The sequence below is a fragment of the Fukomys damarensis genome, unplaced genomic scaffold (assembly GCF_012274545.1).
Source record: "Fukomys damarensis isolate Sample0158 unplaced genomic scaffold, DMR_v1.0_HiC HiC_scaffold_36, whole genome shotgun sequence".
Taxonomy (NCBI): domain Eukaryota; kingdom Metazoa; phylum Chordata; class Mammalia; order Rodentia; family Bathyergidae; genus Fukomys; species Fukomys damarensis.
The window spans coordinates 21564710-21572429 of NW_022900948.1; positions in this window are offsets into that span (position 1 = coordinate 21564710).

Below are 7720 nucleotides of genomic sequence, written 5' to 3' on the forward strand. Positions count from 1 at the left end.
TTTTTTTTTTTTTTTTTTTTTTTTTTTTTTTTTTTTTTTTTTTTTTTTTTTTTTTTTTTGGTACCAGGGATTGAACTCGGGTCTTTGCACTTGCGAGGCAGGCCACCGAACCCCTGAGTTAAATCCCCGGCCTTGATTATTATTTTCATCTGTTATTTATCTCATAATAAATCAAGTTGGCCAAACGAGGTTTCATTGGAGGAAACTGATGTATTCAGAATTCTAAGAAACATTTGTTTTCAAGACTTGCCATTGAACTTTGGTGCACAGGGGACAAAAATCTAACACATTTACACGTCAGGCTTGTGAGCTGTTGCATTTATATACTGTATGCACTCTTTTCCTCATGGAAATGGGCATGAGTCCAAGATTTTTGTTTTTAGTTGCATGACATGCTAAAGCCTTGTCCAAATGGCTAAAGCCATTTCCAGTTCTGTTCTGCCACATCAGCATTCTATCAAAGTGATTAACTTGAACTCAAAGGTACAGCAAAAATGTAAACCGATTTAGAACAGAGCTAACATGCACAAAAAGGAATCACAGACTTACCTTCATTTGTGCTGGTGAAACATAAACTGTTTATTTGTTTATCTTTTAGTGTCAGGAAATTGCTCGCAGATGGTATATCCTTGGCCTCAAGCCAGCTGCATGTGTATGATGCACTCATTTCTATGTCTGCTGCGTGTATACAGCCAGTGGGCACAGACATAGCACTAAGTCTTGTGGCCTCTTCATTATGGACTAAAGCAATTTTTAAATTAATATTTGTTACACAAATAACCTTTTCATTGGAATGAGTCCCTCTTAGAGTCTCAAATTTAGATATTTTAGAAGAGACAGTTGAGGATGTCCTGAAATAAAAACCATCAAGTTTTGTTGTCTGATTTAAATTAAGAAACCAGGAATACATTTGAATTGTAACAAGAATTACAGGGAACAATGGAAGAAATTAAGAACTTAGTGACACATTGATGGTAAAAATATTAGCAGGGGACATGGACCTTTGGAGAGCATTCAAGTCACATCATGCCTAAAAGACAAATACTTAAGATCATCTCTAGAAAATTAATGATTTGAAGTTGGAAATATAACTCAGTGGTAGAGCATTTCCATAATATGCTTGAGATCCTAAGACCAGTACCCACCTATGTTAAAAAAAAGACACTAAAAAAGAAGACAAAAGAAAAAAGGAAAGAAGAAAAGAAGAGGAGGTAAGGGAGTGAAATAATGGAGAAAAGGTGGAAGGAAGGAAGAGAAAAGAAAGAAAAAAGGAGAAAGGAAGAAAAAGAGGGAGAAAGGAAATTCATACTTTTCCAGAACCATCCAGAAAGCATAAATGATAAAAGGTCTACAAAGAAAGGATGATTCAGATACGATAAATATGTGTGAAGCAAATTTTACTTTTCTTACTGAATACTTTGTCTTCACTGTTGGCAGTGCAATATTTTCCTGATGCATGCCCTTCTTGGAAGAGAAAAATAGAGTTAAATCAGACTATAAATTCAAAATTAATAGAAAAATGAATTATTTCTCTATATTTATGGCTTATGTATCAGAAACTGGCCTTTGCCATTGCAATTTTTTTTCTCATCTGAATTAATAATAGATAAATACCTGTATGCTTTCAAATGCCTGAAAGTGCTTTCCTTTAACAATAAATGTTTTTTAAATGTATTACTATCCAAAGCCTCACAAAGAGGCTCAAGCCTGTAATCCCAGCATTCCAGAGGCCAACTCACACTGGAAGATTGCCCTAAATTCAAGGCCAGCCAGCTAGGGCTACATAGTGAGTTCAAGGTCAGCCTGGACTATATAGCAAGACCCTGTATCAAAAATCAATCAATCAATCAATCAATAGTATTAGTAACCTGGTACATCCTATATCACTCCTGTCATTCAGCTATATAATGTCAAAAAATCATCATCTTTAATGTCATTAATCTGCAGTGATATTGATGCTGTAAGGGAGATTACAATTAGCTGTTGTGCTGTTTCCTCTCCTGATCATAAATAGTCATCGAACATATCAATAGAGATATAAAATCTCTGAAAGATTTTCTAAAATTGAAAATAAACAAATTTACAATTGTTATTTGTAATATTTTATAATTAATCTTCATACAGTGAAACACCTCATAATTATTAATATCTTATTTTTGGTAATTCAAATCAGTGTTTTAGTTTCAGTTTTGGTTTTGGTTTGTGGTGCTAGAGATTGAAATCAAAGCCCACATATGCTAGGTACTTGCTCTACCACTAAGCTAAATTATTCATTTCTCACATTATTAAATAATAAAATAGTTGCAATATTTTATAAGTGGTTAATTACATCTTGCTCCTTTTTCTAGTTTTAATGCATAGATGTAATGGGAAGAATTTGCACTTTTGATCCAGCTAGATGGCTTTAAAATTTTGGATCACTCACAAATTACACTGGTAATTATAACCAAATAATGTAATTTCTCTGTGTAATATTTAATCTGAAAATTGTGGATTACAAAGGACAACTTGGAAAGAATCTATGAGAGAGAGAGAGAGAGTTATTTTTAAAGCCTCACCTCACTTTTTTTTCAAGAACCTACTAAATTCTTTCTAATTCTTCCTCTGCCAAGTGGTAATATGTACTTCTTATCAACCTTCTTCTAAAATTGCTCTGACTTTATAATATGTTTATAGTGAAGAACTTCTTAAGAAAATATTTTAGTGATATCAAACCATGTGCTGATCAACTATCAAGAATATATTCAGCAGCGCCAGGGATTTAGCTCAGTGCTAAAGTGCTGCCTGCCTTGCAAGCGCAAAGACCCAAGTTCAATCTCCAGTACCAAAAAAGAAAAAGAATATATTCAGCAGATTACCCACTCTGTCCTCTATAAAGATCCATAAAAGAAATCTTTCTCTGGTTTCTTTTTCAAAAATATATTCATTCAACACAACTTGGGAGGATTTTTATCTTATTGTACAACTTGATCTTGTCAATTGAATCCATTAAGAGACTCCTGTACAGGCACTTAGATCTTGGGTGATGCTATAGTCATTGGTGAATTAAACCACTGATATTGATAGCTGAAATGTGCTTTTAGGAGGTAGCGCCCAGTTGAAGGAGGTAGGTCCCTGGAAGAGTATGTCTATGCCTTGAAGAGTATATCTCTGGATGGCCCATTTCCTGTGTGCTTTGCTTCCCGACAACCATGAAGTGAGCCCCTTTACTCTAACACACCTTCTACCTTGACATTTCTGCCATGGAGTCAACTAGTGATGGACTAAAACTTCTGAAGCAATAAAATTTACCTCCTTTAAATTGCAGGTGTCAGGTAGTTTGGCCAAGCAACTGGATACTTCACTACTACATTAATTGCCACCATGAATGTAGACAACAATTCAATTTAGGCGTTCAGCTAGAGCCAAATTAATGTACATATTTAACAAATATGTGTAAATTTCTGGCACATTCTTTGAGTATTAACTTCATTTTTTTTCTCAAATACTTTTATTTCCAAACCTTAAGGCTCATTTATTAAATGCCAATCTGTGGACTACATATTTTATTTGCCAATTATACAATCAAAGATGTATGGAAGTGTTACAGCTTGTGTTTAGATGTCCCCCCAAAGCCTCATGTGGATGAAGTGGGGCTTTCTTTTTCAGACATGGCTGAATCTAGAGTGTGTGATGCTAGGATTAAGGGCTTATGATTACTAAACTACTACATGTGAGTGATTGGATTGGCATTGCCCTAATCTCAGTAGTCTGAACAAGATAAAAGATACATAAAGCAAAATGATACTATTAAAGTCTCTTGTTGCTTTTGCTATTTTTCATCACCATAAATTGTTGCCCTTCTGTCATGCTGCATTGGAGCTAGCTGATTATGGACAGAAACCTCTACAACCTTTTAGACAGATAAATCATTGCCCCTTTAACTTTGGGTGTCAGGTATTTTGTCTCAGCAATGAGAGACAATTAGCTAAAATAGAATTTGGTACCAGGAATGGGATAATTGCTGTGACATTTCCTGACTATGTGGCTCAAGAGCCTTTGAAACTGGTTTGTGAGAAGGGGAAGAATTAGGAAAGATTTGGAGATGCAGGCTTAAAAAGTAAAGCCAGAACACCTTAAGCTGTTTTTTATGGAAGATTCTAGTCAGATCTCAGAAAACCAGAAAGCTGATGAATGCTAGATTCAGGAAGTTTCTGCTGGGAAGGACTGTGTTGGCTGCTGGTCCTGACAATGTTTGCTATGCCTTGGCAGAAAATTTGTCTTTATTTTGCTCCTGTCCAGAGACTATGCCTGAGACTGAGATTAAGGGTGGTGGATTAATTAATCTGGTAGAAGAAATTTCAAGGCAGTATAATATTTTTTCCATTTTAATAAAATATTTATTCAGTAACTTGGGACCACAATACAATTTGAGGAATACTGGTCTAAACTTATATTCCCTCCCTAGAATATAATAACAACAACAATAATAATGCTTTTGTAGAACTTTATACAAGTCACATTCACATTCATTACCTGGCTTGATCTTTCAGGAAGTGCTAATCTGAGCTAAGAGAAATACTGTGAATAAAAATTAATGTAATATTTTGAGCTTCCTGGCTCTTGAGGCAAAAACAAATGGGTCCTTGAGGGTAATAAAATGTTTTATATTTTCCATGGTGGGAACTCATTTCTAAAGGAGATAGAATGTGAGCTTCTGTGACTGAGCCCATTCCTTCATGGGGGAAACAGGAGAAGCTGGCATCATCTGTTGTGTTTAAGTAAATTATTGTTTCTCCAATGAAGGATAAGGCCCTGCCACCCTGCGTAAGAAAGAAGACATCTTGGAAAGGGTGGGGCACAGCTTGACTCTCAAAGGATAGGGGAGGTTGGGAGAAGGCATAATAATACTCAAGGGAGGCATGAGCAGAGAAGTAGGTGAGAAATATTGGCAGCTATGCACAGGAATTAAGGATACTGATCCATCTAAAATGCTTACTGATAAGGATGGGGATATAGCTGAATGGTGTGTCCACCTCTCTCAAGCACAAGGTAGGCAGTCTAATGTTGAGTCAGTGGCATGGCTACTATTGGGGCATTTAGCCAAATTTATGTTGAGAATCAAGAGCAAAGAGCCCAGGAGAATGATTTTAAATGTTTTTATTTTTACCAGAAAGGAAGCTCCAATGAGGTTGCAGCTAGAAATAATAGAGCAGATTTGATCTTTATCGCTGAGAAGGAACAGAAGAATAGAATAGATAACCTGAGGGCATCAAACAAAACAGCATGATTCCATCCTTTGCAGTCTTAAAATTGCAAAAGTGGAAGACTTTACTTTGAGAAGGAAGCCTTATAGTACAATGTTCTAGAATAGAGGTGGCTAAGAAAAGTTGTTCCCTGGGATTTGGTTCATAGGCGCTTGACTTACACAGTAAAAGAGAAGAAAGCCTGGCTACTGCTCCAGCTGGCAAGAGGTCTTGCCATCATCCACATGGTGCTGGTTTTAGGTACATGAAGAATAGAAACACTTGGAGTCAGGAAGGCTTCCACCCAGATTTCAGAAGGCCTGGGATTCCAGGCAATGTGCCCCTGAGAAGGTAGTGTGTGGAGCTCTGAGTGTAAAGCCAAAGGTGCAATGGAGACCCAGAAGTTTGGGGAAGGCAAGAGCATGGGTTGTGTGAGGGAAGCAGCAGGAGGGAGCAGAACCAGCCCAAGAGAGAACCCCTAAGAGCTACAACATCTGCAGTGACATAGGGGTGAGGCCACACAAGCCCTTTTAAGTTTACAACTTGTCACAGATTGACGGGGATGTTGGAAGTGGAATTGTGGGACTTAATGTTTGCCCTGTTAGATTTCGGACTTGTTTTGGTCCCATTTCTTTTGATTCCCATTTGTAACTTTTAGAATGGAAATGTCTATCTTATGCCACTGAATGTTGGAAATGTTTAACTTTCTTTTCATTTGCATGGGGGCTTGCAGCTAAAAATTTACCTTAAATCTCCGGAGATTTTGGACTTGGAGTTTTCAGTAATGCTGAAACTACTAGGACATTGGCAACTCTTGGAGATTGACTGATTTTTTTTCATAAAGGGCTATACATGAGCCTTTGAGAGGCCAGGGATGGAATGCTCTGGCTTGTGTTTAGTGCCCCCCACCCGAGCCTCATGTGGATGAAGTAGAGCTTCCTTTTTCAGAGGTGGCTGAATCCAGAGTGTGTGATGCTGGGATTAAGTGATTACTAATTCCAATGACTACTGAACCACTAAACGTGAGTGATTGGTTTGGCACTGCTTTAATCTTACTAGCCTGAATAAAAAGGGGCAGAAAGACATTGCTGCAGTCTCTTGTTTTTACTGTCATCTGATGCTATGAACTGCTGCTGCTCTGTCATGCTGCCTTGGAGCCAGGCAATTATTGACAGAAGTCTCTACCAACACAGATAAACCTATTCACCTTTAACTTTGGGTGTTGGGTATTTTGGCTCAGCAACAAGAGAAAAGCAACTAAAACAAAAAATAAATATCTTCTAAAAGGCATATAATTCATTTTGGGGCATTTGATTATTGTGATTGAAAAATAAGGTGAATGTCTAAACTTTTACAATTTAGTACGGTGACAGACACATTACCGTGATTAATTTTGCTAAAATGATGTCCTCTTGCTTTGAATACATTTATCCTATCATTCTTTCTACTTTCTAAAGCATTTAAGTCTACTTTGGTGAGTATCTTTTAAGAGCTACCTTGATAGACTGCACCACTTTGAAAAATTATGACAATTTCTGTCAAATAAAAGCTTTGTGGTATGTCTTCATTCACATTATTCACTGGATCTGGCAACATGTGAATTATGACTCTTCCCTGAAGTCAAAATGACTATGAGGAGTAAATGACTTTAGTCATTTTAAGATGTCAAGGCAGCCATGACAACACAACTAAGAACACTCATGTGAAAGGATCTCCAGAGCTGCTTCAAAAAGTGTCAAGAACAATAGCACAACTGTGTTCAACATTGGGAAGAGAATTTTGAGGGAAGTTAATGGCAATGTATCTTTTATTGTAATAGATTTTAATATTTTAACAGAGCTCTATTTCTCTATTATGCTTCAAATATACATATATATATATATTTATATATATATATATTTAATAGTTCCCCATATTACACTACCAGATAGTACTTTGTGTAATATGGTGAGTGAAACTGATGCAAAAAAAAATCATTTTAATCATAAATGCATATTTTTATCATTATTCTAGACTTACTGTTTTTCAAATATGAGTTAATAACACACACTTCTTAGTTGAGAAAGAGCAGTCAATCAAACTGATTATTAATCTTAAATAATTATTATATTCATGATTATTAGTTCTTAATGCATGGCACTGTTTTCTCTGAGGAATATACTGAGCAGTGTTAGATATCTATTCTTTCCTACACAGATATCACTCTAGAGATTGTTAAATCAAAAAAAAAATCAGCTCAATTTCATTTATGTATGCCATAAAAGTTCACTTTCACCTACTAATCTCAGAGCTACATCTAGACAGAATTTTAATAGTGCTTAGTTCAAACAAAACTTTGTAAAATAGCTTGTAAGTTGCTTTTCCCTGAAAGCAACCAACAACTAATCTCAGAGAGTGAAAAGTTCTGTTTTAATATATTATGAATCTATGTATTTGTCAGACAGCACCAAATTTTAGGGTGCTTATTTTGAGAATATATTTGAAAATCACTTGGA